This window comes from Bactrocera neohumeralis, unplaced genomic scaffold (assembly GCF_024586455.1).
Source record: "Bactrocera neohumeralis isolate Rockhampton unplaced genomic scaffold, APGP_CSIRO_Bneo_wtdbg2-racon-allhic-juicebox.fasta_v2 ctg1703, whole genome shotgun sequence".
NCBI classification, from domain to species: Eukaryota; Metazoa; Arthropoda; class Insecta; order Diptera; family Tephritidae; genus Bactrocera; species Bactrocera neohumeralis.
In genome coordinates this window covers 30,062-46,046 of record NW_026089807.1, presented here as the reverse complement: position 1 = coordinate 46,046, position 15,985 = coordinate 30,062, and the positions used below count along the sequence as shown (strand labels likewise).

General features: G+C 37.7%; 1 long non-coding RNA gene across 1 annotated transcript; it reads left to right on the top strand.

Moving 5' to 3' along the window:
• The first annotated feature begins 10,903 nt into the window (after positions 1 to 10,903).
• LOC126766571 (uncharacterized) lies at positions 10,904 to 15,754 on the top strand. The gene is made up of 3 exons (XR_007668913.1): positions 10,904 to 10,987; positions 12,102 to 12,375; positions 15,525 to 15,754. It is a non-coding gene; the product is annotated as an uncharacterized LOC126766571 (long non-coding RNA).
• The last annotated feature ends 231 nt before the right edge of the window (positions 15,755 to 15,985 follow it).

The window sequence follows — 15,985 nt, the reverse complement described above, 5'->3', positions numbered from 1 at the left end:
TGATCCTCTGTCAGTAACAAACGTAATATTCTCCAAGTTATTTACTTCGAAATCTGCAAAAATGGTGTTCAATTTCGTTAAAAACATTAGTTGCTGTGCTTCTCTCTAAATCCGTGATTTTACGCCTAAAACAATTTCTTTTAACTTCAAATCTTTAATAAAATGAAATGTGGTACATAAGAAATTTATTTTTACAAAATTGTCAGTCCAGAGATCTGATGTTATGGACGCCGTTCCGCTTTATTATTACTAAATTCAATTCCTCCATCATTAGTATTCTTTTATCGTCTGCTATGTTGTTTATTCGTCGTGATATGGTTCTGGAACTGGGCAACATGTCGGAGACGTCTAAACGATGCCATATTTTGTTCAATATTTAAGAGTGCCTCCACGACCTTTTTAAAACCTTCGCCGTCTACAACGGAAAATGGACGACAGTCCTCTACAACCCATTGAGAACACGCCAATAAAGAAATTTCCTATCTGCATTGTTAACTTTTTCACAGCAACATTGCAATTTCTTACAACATAACACTTGTGACGGATAAGATTAGATGTTTGCTTTCCATTATATTTTAATATTTTATTACACTTCTCACATATCACCATTCCATAAATAAGCCTACTTTCGTCATTTTCAATTTGACAGAAAATATCCCAAATTTTACTTCTGCTTTGTTTATTTTTTACAATACAAAAAACATAGTTTTCAATATTTTTATTATTTCAGAGTTCATCTTGAAAACTTTAAAAGAAATTAACGCCTGATTTTGCACTATGTAATCTGAGCTTTCATGAATCATTTGATTGTTTTTACAACTCAAAACACAGTTATAATTTTGAGTGGTTGTTGCTAGCGGCATTTAAAGAGTAATGGAGTAAATGACAAGCAATTGGAAGAGCGCAAACACTGCAAGCAATGTTATTGTGCACATGCTGATGATTGAAAACAAAACAAAGACAGTGAGTACATACATACATATAGGAAAAAAGTGAATCAACTCGTGTACATCTCTGGTGTATACTTGTACAAATATAACAGTTTTGAAGATATCACACTTAAATTTTGCAGACGTCCTTTTCTCCCTAAGAAGCTGTTCATTTGTGAGCCGCCGATGTTGGACAGGCTTTGTATAGAAAACTTTTCTATTTTGGAAGTGTTTTATAGCTTCGGTGCAGCAGAAGTTAACGGTTTTATTTAATTTTTTCGACCAAATTAGTATACTAAAGTATTAAAATATGTGAAAATCATAAAAGGTCAGTAGGGTAATCTTTATTCAGAATATTTTATTTTATTTTTTTGCGTTTTCTGTTCCCTTATACCCTTAAATTAATGTAGAAACCCACTTTACCATTGGAAGGTTTTTGAAAAAGCAGGCATAGCCGATTGGGGTATGCCAATTTTTCAACGTCCATCTTTGTATGCGTTTTTAGTACTTTAAACGCGGTTTTCTCAAAACACAATTTTTATAAACTGGCGGACATGATTCCGGACGAACTATGCAACCGATTTGCTTAATTTCTTTTTAAATGTTCACAAAACGCCCACAGATGTCAATAAAAAATTCCAAAAAAAAATCGTTTATATTCTCTACTAAAAAGTTCTATTGTAGAATAAAAATTTCTATGAAAAAAAAATGTCAAAAAATAGGCTGGGTTACTCTACTGAGCCTTAAGAAATGAGCATCGGGCATAAATATTAACTTCTAATATAAAAGCTATCAAACAAGACTGAACTATACGTGCGGCTGACCAAATCAGCTCATTATTTTTAGCTTTGTGACTGAATTTAGATAACATTTCTTCACACAGACATAAAGAAAGCATACACTGCCTTATATTTCAACGTTTTAATTATATTAACATTAAAAATATGTCAGTTGTCAGTTAGCAAATGAAATAAGTCTTTGAAAAGCTCACTTCAAAAGCCGTTGCCGTCGACCTTGTGCCGTTATGTCATAAATCATTCCGCTCACCTTACATACCAGCGCTCTAAGTGAGCATAATCACGGCGCTTTGGTCAAGTATGAGATAAATTAATTTCATATAAAAAGATGATTATGCAAGAAATTTTATTTTTTTGGTGTTGTCGGCGATGTCTGTGATGTCTGTAATTAGCGCAACGATGCTGTTGACAGCAATTGGACAGATGGAATCACAAAAAAACACACTGTACTCACACTGACCCACAATCGAAATGTTATATATAAGTTCCAAGCCACGAAATGGCTTACAGGTGGAAGGATGACAGACAAATTGGAATTGTAAAATGCGAAAATTACAATGAGAAAGAATTCAAATGGGACACAAATACTAATCTTTATGCAGAAAAGTTGTGAATGAATTGAGGGCTGGCGTCTTCAACAAAGCGTGGCCGTTAGGATAAACCAATGCAGACGAACATTGCTACGCGCACCACTGGGCGCGTGATAAACAACTGCGCCAACTGCTGTGTCTGTCTGCGCGTACTGTGTGTCACGCTTCTTTGTGATTGTGGTGCTAACTGTTGGGCGGAGGTGGTTGACTTTCTCACCCACATAAACACTCACGCAGCAGATGTTAAGTGTGCTATTGTATTTGTAACTTGCAGAAGCCGCATAGAAACACACATTTAAGAAAAAATTTCAATTTATATTTAAAGTATCGTATTTTTTTCAGAAAGTGAAATGGAAATTAATCAGAAAAAGACTTTGAGAGTTTGAAACAAAAAACCCGGTCATAGCTTAATACCCAAACTCAGTAAGTAAGGTTAATAAGCAAAGAATGAAGCGAGCAGTTACCGAAAAACCCCTGCAATTTCTAACAGGACACATGATTTAATACTTTTCCATCATGACAACTTTCGTTCTCATGTTGCAAGACAGGTTAAAAAACTTGCGCGGCGAGTGGAATTCACAATGTTCGTTCCGACTACACACGAAACTCCAGCTCGACAGACGCAATATTTATGGCTGCCGTCTACTGTCTGCTAACCGATCTTCAATTGGCCGTGAATAACTGCACCTTCCACTCTTAGCACTTTCATATGTATTTTACCTTGAATTTTTTATGATGATTGCTGCTCTATGACTCACAGACACGCACATATTAAAGGGTCCACTCGAACTGTAACCAATTAAAAAACCATAAATTCGGTTTGGAAAATTATTTTAATTTATTTCAAAGTACAAAATGTGTAAAAATAATCATAAATTCAGGACCAATACACTTTTGCTCGATATGACCACCTTTTGCCTTAACTATGGCCTTGAAACGGTCAAAAAACGAATCGCACGGACAATGACTTTCTTCAGCATCTCGAGACTGGTGTATTTTTTACTTCGGACCTTGCTCTCCAAAATGGCTCAGAGAGAATAATCCATTGGATTCGCATTTGGTGAATTCAAAAGCCATTGTGTGGTCGTACTGAAGTTCGGAGCGTTCTTTTTCAGCCATTCTTGGTTCACTCGCACTTTGTGAGACGGTGCTGAGTCTTGTTGAAACGTCCATGGTTTGCGACCGAAATGTTTGTTTGCCCACGGCTTCAAAGCAACCTCCAGAACACTTTCCCGATAATATGTCGCATACTTTGGCGCCAGGCTCGATGAAAACAATTGGAGAGCGCCCATCTGCGGTGACAGCGGCCCAAATCATTATTTGTGGCGGGTGCTGCCTCCTGGTGGCCAACCGATGACTTAGATTCTCGTATGAACGGTCGGTCAAGTAAACCCTATAGTTTTGAGAGTTTACGAATTGTTCAATTGGAAACATTTTTTCGTCAGAAAACAGAATGGTCGGAATTTAACCGCTTTCGGCCAAGCGAAGCAACTGCTTCGCTCTCTCAAGTCTTACTTCTTGGTGCTTCGGTGTGAGATCATGGGCCTTTTGGAACTTGTAAGGCTTGACCTTGAGCCCTTTTTCAATATGCGTCAGATGCTGCGGTCGGATATTTTCAGTTCTTTAGCCATTTGATTGGCACTTCGTCGTGGATTTCGCTCAAGTCGCTTCTTCACTTTCCGAACCATCACAAAAATTACAATTTCGCTTTGGTTGAGTCAGTAAACATCAGCAAACTTTGAATTTGAGGAAGAATTTCAAAAAACCTAATATGACCAGAAATCTGAAGAGAAAGGAAAGAAGAGAAAAAAACGGAACTCTGCGCTGATGTTTCTTCATATAACTGCAGGAGATAATTTTGTTCTTCTTGTTGTACTGCGAAAAAGTTGCCACACTCACGCAATTATGTAAAACACTCTGCACCTACGTGTATACTTGGTGACTCTTCTGCCTGATTTCTAACAAATAACACGGTAAAATGAACAGGTGACAATTGCCGTCAGCATTTTCCCTTTTTCTCTTCACATTGTGATAAGCTAATATTTGTTTTCATCGAGACTTTCAATTATTATAATTTGAAGTGAACGTGGAGCTTTCACTTTTCATAGGAATATGCTTTATACAGAAACATGATTAAATTAACGGTAACTAGTAGCTGTAGGCTACCGGATCACTGTAGAGTTTTTCAGGCAGAAGTATCTCCTATCAAAGTGGCGGTGGACGTATCAACAGCAGTGTAATATTAGCGCTGAGCTCATAACTGTACGCTCATAGCTACTCAAAGAGTATCTTTACTAGAAATAGCACAATGCTACTTCATCATCAGTTTGAGTGTTGGGTCATAGCGGAATCGCTGGCAACTGCAAAGACGATGAGCTAGCCAGAGAGGTCTCTCTCACCCCGATCACATTGAAATAGAACCGGGTTAGTTCCTTTGGCGTCTTGCGTTTTAACACTGAACCTAATGATGTTAGCAGGCGCTGGTCGACGTCAAGATCCTCTGCTACGGCGAAGTATTTTTAGCCTAGAGTAAACTCAGGAGATCTTAAAGACCACCAGGTTGTTCAATAAGTTTTGTCGTTCGATAAGAAGAGCGTTGCTACACAGCTCCAAAGTTGTTTTTGTTTTGTTGGTTGGTTTCATTTAAAAGCTTGGATCACAGATTGGAGGATCGTTGGGCAAAAGGCATATTAATGTTTAGGAGATTATACTGAATAATAAAGTGTATTTTGAATCATAAAATTGTGTTTTTCTTATCAAACGACAAAACTTATTGAACAACCTGGTACCTGCACTGAGCGACTTCTTCTTGCTATAATCGTGGAAGCTCTTTCTGAAACTCGCTGGAGGAATCGATTAAAGAATTTTGTTGGACGCTCGTCAAAGCTGTATGGAGGAGGGCGGTTAAAAACTCCTCGAATGATTATTATCGTTCCAGTGGATCAGACAAGACTAACATTCAATTTTATTCTTACAATATATAGACCATTCGTCGCAGACCCCACTCGAGGCACCTTTAATAGCGGCTTTATGTAATGTATGTTTAAATGTATCTTTAGGAGAAGTCTTAGGTTTATAAAGAGTTCGAAAAAACATCGTAAAACTAGGGCAAAGTTATAGAAATAATAAGAACAAACTAGAAAAATCCGATTAAGCTCGACTCTAGAATATTTGGTATGGAGGGAATCGAGTAGATCTCTATACTGGATATTCTATGGTTGAACTCGATTCGATTTGTTGAATTTGAAGTACTAAAAATTAAGATGAAAAATCAAGCGTTGTAGAATTACGTATCGTCAACACATGAAGTCCATAGGTATTTCACATGAGAATATAGTTCCTAGTTAGACGTAATGCAGAGTCTCAACTAACGACCTACATACATAAAAAGTGGGCTGCAGAAGTGGCTGTGCGGTGGCCGTGGAGGGCTGCAGAGAAAGGCATGAAACGGTATTGTAGAAGAAAGTGAAGAAACACCTTCTGTGGTGATGTCTAAAAAAAATAAACAAATTATAATAGCCGTCGATCGGAATAGTATTCGGGAAGAAATTTCGTTTCATAAATTTTCCTTTGTTTTGAAGAACTTTTCCTTCCCATTCATATGTACATATATGTATTTGTCTCTAGAAAAGTCTCAAACCAACATGTAGCAGCTGCTCAAAAATTTCATTAAACTTGTATTAACCGTTTGTAGTAGAATAATAATAAAAGCTTTAAGAAAGCTCAGAAGCTCTCAAAATACTATTGTTTGGTAATTGCTTTTAAAAAATATACTTAAGTACAACCAAAAATATTTTTTTTTCAGAACTTCTTCAATTTATTAAGAGAGTATTCTGGTCTAGAAGTTAAAAAAATCGGACTTTTTTTTTTTTTATATTTTCAAAGTTAAACTACAAGCGGATTTTTCAAAATTCAAATTATTTTCGGAGATATAGGCATTTTTCTGACCCGGCATCCAAACTGGTTCGGCCGGAACTAATCGAACAAAAGACTTTACGCGAAACTTTAAACGCGTTTTTCTCGAAACTGACTTTTTCGGAACGATACCCACGATTTCTCAGGTTCTACTGTACCGATTTACTTGAAATTTTTATGGAGTCATCTTTATAGGCTTGTCTATGGTTGGAAATAGCCCCATCGCCAAATTTTTATTTTTTATATTTTTAAAAAATTCGAAATAGTCAGAAAAAGTGATCCAAAAAAACTTTTCTTTTCAGGCAGTCGCTATTTTGTGAAAAATTTTTCCCGCTTTTCCGTCACTGCGGTGAATGAACGTCCTAGCCACAATCCGCATCAAAGCGAGTTCTTCAACATATCGCTGATTTGCGCCCACGCACCGATGTAAGAGAAGGACGATGTGACTACGGATGTCTTCAATGAGCGCTTGGAGCGCGCTTATGAAGGCTGCCCCCGCCACGATGTCAAAATCGTGCTTGGCGACTTTAACGCCAGGGTGGGCAAAGAAGGTATATTTGGCACTACGGTCAGTAAATTCAGCCTCCACGACGAAACATCCCCAAATGGGTTGAGGCTGATTGACTTCGCCGGGGCCCGAAATATGGTTATCTGTAGTACTAGATTCCAGCATAAGAAGATTCATCAAGCTACCTGGCTGTCTCCGGATCGAAAAACTACCAACCAGATCGATCATGTTGTGATAGACGGAAGACACGTCTCAGTGTTTTAGATGTGCGTGCGCTCCGAGGTCCTAACATCGACTCGGACCACTATCTTGTTGCAGCTAAGATTCGCACCCGCCTCTGTGCAGCAAAAAACGCGCGCCACCAAACACAAGGAAGGTTCGACGTCGAGAAGCTGCAATCACAACAGACAGCCGAACGATTTTCTACTCGGCTTGCACTCCTGCTCTCTGAGAGCACTCGTCAACAACTCGGTATAAGGGAACTGTGGGACGGCATTTCAAACTCCTTACGTACAGCTGCAACCGAAACCATTGGTTTTCGGAAAGTGCAAAAGAACAGCTGGTACGACGAGGAGTGCCGTGTCGCAGCGGAGAGAAAACAGGCTGCCTACCTCGCAACGTTACGATCGACCACTACACGTGCGGGATGGGATAGATACCGAGAGTTGAAGAGGAAGCGAGACGCATTTGTAGACAGAAGAAAGAAGAGGCTGAAATGCGTGAGTACGAAGAGCTTGATAAGCTGGCCGACAGGGGTAATGCTCGAAAATTCTACGAAAAAATGCGGCGGCTTACGGAAGGTTTCAAGACCGGAGCATACTCTTGTAGAACCCCCAAAGGTGATCTAGTCACCGATGCCCAGAGCATACTTAAATTATGGAGGGAACACTTCTCCAGCCTGCTGAATGGCAGTGAACGCACAACGCCAGGAGAAGGCGAACCCGATTCCCCAATCGATGACGATGGAGCAGACGTTCCATTGCCCGACCATGAAGAAGTTCGAATAGCAATTGCCCGCCTGAAGAACAACAAAGCGGCGGGGCCGACGGATTGCCGGCCGAGCTATTCAAACACGGCGGCGAAGAACTGATAAGGAGCATGCATCAGCTTCTTTGTAAAATATGGTCGGACGAAAGCATGCCCAACGATTGGAATTTAAGTGTGCTATGCCCAATCCATAAAAAAGGAGACCCTACAATCTGCGCCAACTACCGTGGGATTAGCCTCCTCAACATCGCATATAAGGTTCTATCGAGCGTATTGTGTGAAAGATTAAAGCCCACCGTCAACAAACTGATTGGACCTTATCAGTGTGGCTTTAGACCTGGAAAATCAACAACCGACCAGATATTCACCATGCGCCAAATCTTGGAAAAGACCCGTGAAAGGAGAATCGACACACACCACCTCTTCGTCGATTTCAAAGCTGCTTTCGACAGCACGAAAAGGAGCTGCCTCTATGCCGCGATGTCTGAATTTGGTATCCCCGCAAAACTAATACGGCTGTGTAAACTGACGTTGAGCAACACGAAGAGCTCCGTCAGAATCAGGAAGGACCTCTCCGAGCCGTTCGATACCAAACGAGGTTTCAGACAAGGCGATTCCCTATCGTGTGACTTTTTCAACCTGCTTCTGGAGAAAATAGTTCGAGCTGCAGAACTTAGTAGAGAAGGTACCATCTTTTATAAGAGTGTACAGCTGCTGGCTGCCGTGATATTGATATCATTGGCCTTAACACCCGCGCCGTTAGTTCTGCTTTCTCCAGACTAGACAAGGAAGCAAAACAAATGGGTCTGGCAGTGAACGAGGGCAAGACGAAATATCTCCTGTCATCAAACAAACAGTCGTCGCATTCGCGACTTGGCTCTCACGTCACTGTTGACAGTCATAACTTTGAAGTTGTAGATAATTTCGTCTATCTTGGAACCAGCGTAAACACCACCAACAATGTCAGCCTAGAAATCCAACGCAGGATTGCTCTTGCCAACAGGTGCTACTTCGGACTGAGTAGGCAATTGAAAAGTAAAGTCCTCTCTCGACGAACAAAAACCAAACTCTATAAGTCGCTCATAATTCCCGTCCTGCTATATGGTGCAGAGGCTTGGACGATGTCAACAACTGATGAGTCGACGTTGCGAGTTTTCGAGAGAAAAGTTCTGCGAAAGATTTATGGTCCTTTGCGCGTTAGCCACGGCGAATACCGCATTCGATGGAACGATGAGCTGTACGAGATATATGACGACATCGACATAGTTCAGCGAATTAAAAGACAGCGGCTACGCTGGCTAGGTCATGTTGTCGGATGGACGAAAACACTCCAGCTCTGAAAGTATTCGACGCTGTACCCGCCGGGGGAAGCAGAGGAAGAGGAAGACCTCCACTCCGTTGGAAGGACCAAGTGGAGAAGGACCTGGCTACGCTTGGAATATCCAATTGGCGCCACGTAGCGAAAAAGGAGAACGACTGGCGCGCTGTTGTTAACTCGGCTATAATCGCGTAAGCGGTGTCTACGCCAATTAAGAAGAAGAAACAGCAAAGCGCTTCAATTGAGAAGAAGGTTAACACAACGTGCTCACTTTCACTTATTATTATTTAATAAGCGCCTATGTACTGAAGTGTTCAAGATTTGCTGTAACAGAGAGTCATAACACGAGAGCGATGAAAGCACATAGCGTTACTGTAACGTTATCTATATATCGTTTTATTATATACTTTCATAAACTCGTGTTAGAGTTATGAAATGCCGAGAACTAAATAATCCGCGGTTGTACCAGCTGTTGCTTACAACCGGCTAGGCGAAAAATATTGGTTGCAAAACCTCACTAATACATACATAGTTATATTTACTTGTAGCTTAATGTATATTGTGCGAATTTTACTTTGAACAATGGCTTGTTTTGGCGGCAAAACATACTTTCGCGAAAACCTTGCCAATGGCTGCAACGGATACCTGAATAATTTTAGCATGTGAATATTATAATAAAAGACTTCGGCCATTGCTTAATAAGCAGGGGGTTGGTAGATAAAAATGCCCAGACCCTCTCGGTTTATTTATGATATGAGATTTCAAGTCACTCTAAAATAGAGTGGAAGCGCAGGGGAAAGCGACACATCCACGGAACTTTTAAATCTATACGGATGGACCAAAAGTGGATAATGAAACGAGCACCGGAATCTATTGCCCGCAGCCAGACCTCAGACGACCCTTCGAGGTGCCGGAATACTTCTGTATCTTCAGAAAAAAGAGCCAGAAGACTCTGCGGTTAGGCAAGCTACTGAGATAGATAACAATAAAGAACGTCAATACATACGTCGATAGCTAGCTTTTTACTCAAACGGCTTCGAAAGGGCTGCTGGATGATTGTTGGCCTAATGACGGATCATAGAGTACTGGCGTCACATGCAAGCCGGGTGGGCATATGTAACAAAGTTATATACAGAAAGAGAGAGACACTAGGACACATCCTTTGCTTCTGTCCAGCCTTATCTTGCACTCGCCTTAAATCTCTAGGAACTTCTTAGTTCAAGAGACTATATAAAGTATCAAATTAAATGTCAAGGCCCCCACATATTCAAAACCTAAGCCATGAATGGAAAAGGTTAGATAAAATCGGTTTCTGCTTTGATGGGTTATGCATTGAATTGCATAGTAGAAGCTTAAGTTCCTTTAGGTATATCGAGAATGTTCTGAAAAGCAGTTATGAGTGCCTTATTATGTTTTGGAAAATGGCAAGTCATGACGTACTTATTTACTATAATATTATACATACTACATGTATATAGGAGTGAAGTATATAAAAGTGTTTATACGTATAATGGACTATAAATACATGTACATAGTCTCTTACGAAGCTTCCTTATCACTCGTTCCTGCTCTGTGTATAAATAAGCTAGAGACGTGTGCATAATCACTCACGAAGCAGCCTTATCGCTCAATCCTGTTCTCCGCATTGCGCTCGCTCTCAACATTTTACTCGGTCTCTATTTACTATCAGCTGTCTCTAAATATCTTTTGCGTATTTTCGTTATCCTTCTCCCTAGCTATTTCAGTAGAAATTCACCATTGTCCCTCTCGAAGAGAACCTTTTTGTTGATGTTGTTATAAGCATCACATGGCTTTAGCCAACTCGCTGGACCACTGCATCATTCAGTCATCGTCGCGCTGTCAACACCACTGGCACATTCAATGATAAGAATTATAACAGAAATATTTGATGAAAACAACACCTACTACAGTTGTGTGTGTGGGTAGGCGTCTATAGTGTATATACAGAATTTACATATAAATTACTATAGTAACGAAACTTGTGTGATTTTTTGGTGAATGCGTGAAATTTTTTGAATTTTTTTTATTAAATGATGACAGTTATTAAAAATTAATAACAAAAACTACCGTTAGTGAAAAAGTATTGTTAGTAAATAAATTTATATAAAATATATTATAATATAAACAAAAATATAAAAGGTGTAAATGTTAGTGCTGCAACTCAAACCGAAATTTTTTTTGATAAGTGAAAAAGAGATTGAAAATAAATTTTTTTCTCTTTTGACTGTGAGTCAGCTGGAGTAGGTCGACCGGTGAGCTAAGGAGTTGCTAATTGCTTTTGACAAATTTCGCATTTGCTGTGACATTTTCCACTGACAGCAAATGTTAGTGAAATTTCGAAAACAACAAATTGATCAAAAATAAACCAAATATAACAACAGCAAATACACACACGCGCATTTAATGTGTTGGCAAAATCGCAGTCGGTGAGATAAGCTGTCGCCTTCGATAATTTTCCGTTAATTAAGTGCTCTCGCAATCATGGATGTGAAACGGAAACACAGTTTTTGAGACTTCCGAAAAAAGTAAATAGCAAAACAGGCCAAAAGTAAACCGCTAATTGTAGGTGCTTGTATGTGTGTGTGTGTTACTTAATACTTGCGTTTGTGTATTTGTGAATTTATACGCTCAAAGTTAATTGGCGGCAAATGTTGATGTTGACGTTGACAGCAACGCAGTCATAACTCGGTCAGTCGGTCATGACTGCGAAGTCACATGTTACGCATAATTAATGATAAAAACAAATATGGCAAACAAGCTAACACATACAAATATATAAATAGAGAAACTAAAAGCGTGTGCGCTCCCACTTGTGTACATTTAATGTTATTATTGTCTGCCGGCAACCGTAGGGCGTTCAAGCGACGTCACGCGACTGATAGAAAAGTAAAGCAGCAGTGCCTTGGAGTCTGCGTTTCCTGCTGAGCGTGCAAATATATTATTAATTATTGTTATGCTGTGATCTCTGACATACACATGTATGTATGTATGCCTGCTTTAGCTTTTGTTGTAATTCAATTGGTATTTATTTTGCAGTTTTAATTGCGAATACTTAACGCTTGAGTGATTGTTTTAAGCCGATACAAAAATTGGCGTTGTATACTTGTATATGTAGATGTCATAATTTAAGCAATATGGAAAATGCGAAAACTTTGTCAATTAACATGTCATGGGAGAAATGCGAAATTTATGTTATAAACTGTTGACACACAATATAAATGTGGTGCAATAAAGTCGAATTGGCATATGTTTTAAGACATCAATTGCAAGAACTGGAAAAAGTGCAGTGGTATAGTGTGTTACATAAAAGGTAATTTAACTAAAATAAAAAACATTAATAACTAAAATATTAGAAATAAATTTAAAATCAAGTTAGGTGAGTTAAAAGTAAACTCAAATACGGTGGAATATGACAGATTAAAATGAAATAAAACTTAAGGTTTGTTTGTTCATTCGTTTCAAGTGCGCGTTGAAATCTGATTTACTTGAATATAAAAGTGTATAAAAGTGCAAAAAATCGTATAGATGGTGCCGGGTTGTTATCTCATTTTACGGACTTACGAAGTTTGGCTTTCAGTTTTCATTATAACAAAAATTAACCATCGTTTTCTTGTTTTTTAAAATATTCTGAAAATTGAATTTTTACAAAAAATGAAAATTTAAGTAAAAATTTCGCTATACTTTTTTTTTAATAGTTTCAATCGAAAAAAATCCTTCGTCCAGGTTTTAAGAATTGTGTCTCAAAGATCTGTGTAAAATTTCATGAAGACCATTTTGTAATTCTCGAGAAATCTTGCTGACTTCAAAAACACAGTTTCGATAAAAACGCGTTTAAGGACCATGCACTTAGCCTAGCTAAACTGAAGCGCACAAGTTCTCAAGATATTGTCGAACACAATAAAACAAATCGATTTTTTGAAACCCTTGTAACCCCTTAATACACTTCTCCTTCAGGTGTCAAAAAACGTTGATCTCCTAGTTTATTTTAAGGTACAGGATTAAAAGAAACTCATTTGGGGATTAAACGGAGAATGAGTTGTGAAATCGATGTTTTGAGTGCTCTAAAATTCAGCTGCTTCAGTCGATGTGTGAGAACTCGCAATGTCATGCTGAAGAGTGATCCGCCTTCAGCAATCGGATTTCCAGATTTCTTGAAAGATAACTTGCAAATACTTGTTAGGTTTTTTTTTTCACGCAATACAGAATGTATTTTTGTCCCACATACTTTCAGTAGTCTCAATGTCACGATAGGTTACGTGACGATCTTTCAATATCCGTTTGGGCCCAGCATCGATAGTTTCCAGAACAACAACTGATTTCTGATTATCTTCCCGAAATACGTTTTGGAGTGAGGTATGACCTTGTCTGAATTCATCACGCCATCGATAAACACTGATCCCTGATGCAGTTTCGTTGTGAAAAATTAAACTAAGTTCGTCTATGCACTCTTGATGAGTTAATCAACGTCGAAAGTTGTAAAAAAATAGCGCGAAAATGTTCCCAATATAATTCCATTTATTGCCCTATACATATGTTAATAACACAAAAAGCCTTCTTATGTCAAAACGCTCTGACTAACATCAAAATTATCCGATTTTACGATAAAGTGTGAGGGTGAAACACTAGAGTTGTCGAAATATAAATAAATATATGGGAAAAGAACTGCGAACATCTCTATAAGTAAAATTGGAGTCAATATACATATACATGGTTCATTCAATCAATTGGCGACATGGTTTTGTACCCGTATTCCGATCCAACAAAAAATGACTATTTATTTTATTTTTAACGACCTGAAAATTGAGTGCAAAAAATTTTGAAGTTATAAAATTTTATGTAAACAACTCTCAGCTTTCTGATAAAAATATTTTCAAAATCCAAAAAATGTTCAAAATCCGAAAAAAAAAAAAATTTCGTTAGACACACACATGCTTTTTTCCTCCCTGACAAGTATAAGTAGCTTTGCGAATTAATAGCCTGCGCCATTTAGCGTCAACTTTGCATTAAACACACATTTTGAAAAAAGTTTGAAAAGCCTGCACAAAACTGTTTTTTTGGAAAAAAGTTTTTTTGGATTTTGAAAATTTTTATTTTTGAAAACATTTTTATAAGAAAGCTTCTTAAAAATTTTTATAAAAATTTTTTTGCAATTTTCAGGTCGTTAAAAAATAAAAGAAATAGTAATTTTTTTGTTTGATCGGAAAACGGGTACAAAACCATGTTGCCAATTGATGGAATGGCCCATATACAAAAGCCGCTGTATTTAATTTTACATTTATATCATAAAATTGGCACATATGTAGTTAAAAAGTGCTTAGAATAAATGAAATCCTCGGCGAGATTAGTCAACCTTTGAAAATCGTGTTTAGTGAACACAACTTTAAAGCGTGAATTGTTTATTCATTTAAAAAATTACCGCAAATTTTGATGCAGAAATTCTATAAATAAATTTTTTTTGAGAATAATGATTTTTATGACTAGCTCCATCAATGACTTGAAACTGTGGTTAGAGTTCAGTGAGCACTACTAAACACAATTATGTACCATTTTTTGGTACCAATATACCCAAAGGGTAGAGTAATAAACTACTGTGGGCAAAAAAGATTAAGAGAGAAAACCCATTGTTCGAAATATTTTTTTTTTCCAGGTTGATATGACTATCAGCTACATCTGTGCCAAATACACATCAAAAGAATTATTACAGTTTAATATACGCTTGCACTTCAACAAAGAAATTCTAATAATTTTTGTGTGCGGAATGAAATCTCTAGTGAAAGGTTAAGAATGTTGGAAAAGGCTTTCGGTAATAATCAATGGTCGCGAGCAAGTGTTTTTGTTGGGTATAAATTATTCAAAGGGGGCCGAGAAAACGGTAACGACGCACCACTTCCAGGACGGCCATCAACATCAACTGATGATCAACACGTCAATAAAATGAAGGAATAGGTGCTTGAGAATCGACAATTAACAGTTATAGATCTTACTTATTGTTGAAATATCGGAAGAATCAGTGAAAGCCATTTCGAAAGATCATTTGGGTCTAAGAAAAGCGAAAGCACTATTGATTCCAAAATCACTCGATTTTTTCGAAAGGATGTTGTGTTAACTTCTGTGAAGCAATGCTTTCCGACTACCAGGATACCATCGAACGTATTATTACTGACGATAAATCGGCCGAATATTGTGGGAAAAGTGAGTCGAAGTCGGAAAAACAATGTCAAAGTAGGTCATATGCAAGGTTCATATGCAAGGTCGGACTGGAAAAAACGTTGGCACAAATGTGTTGGGCCAAGGAGAAATACTTTGGAGGGGACGACATAGATTTTGAAAGATTAAATTAGGAATTTCAAATTTATGAACAAAGTTTTACTATTTTGTGCTCATAGTAGTATGTATGTATATTTTAAGTTCCATTGTGTTACCTCACTTGTCGTCTGAAATATCAAGTTTTTCATACAGTTCGAATAAATATCCCAATTTTGGACAATTATCAATACAAGAAGTACAGGACTCTCACCTTAATCCCGCTCAGTGACTGACATATGTAAAAAATAAAATTAAGAATAGAAACGGAAACCATAATATTCACTAGGGCTAGGTTTCAGATGACTTCAGCAACTTGCATTCTGTTAAAATAAAGATTTTCACCGACTAGACGACGATATTCAGGAAATAGAAGTTTCCTGGTGTTGCCGATAACTTTTTTATCCGTAAAAAACCTGAATTAATAAATTCACTTTATTAAATTATATAATTAAATAAAATTGTGAAAATATATAATATACTGAAAAAACCATTAATTTATTAATCTGCGCCCTTATAACAAACGTAGCAAACAATGTATTTTACCAAAGAGTTCCTAAATTTAAATAAAAATTTTGTGGTCTTCTAGAATTTGAACCCTAAAAACAGCGCATATA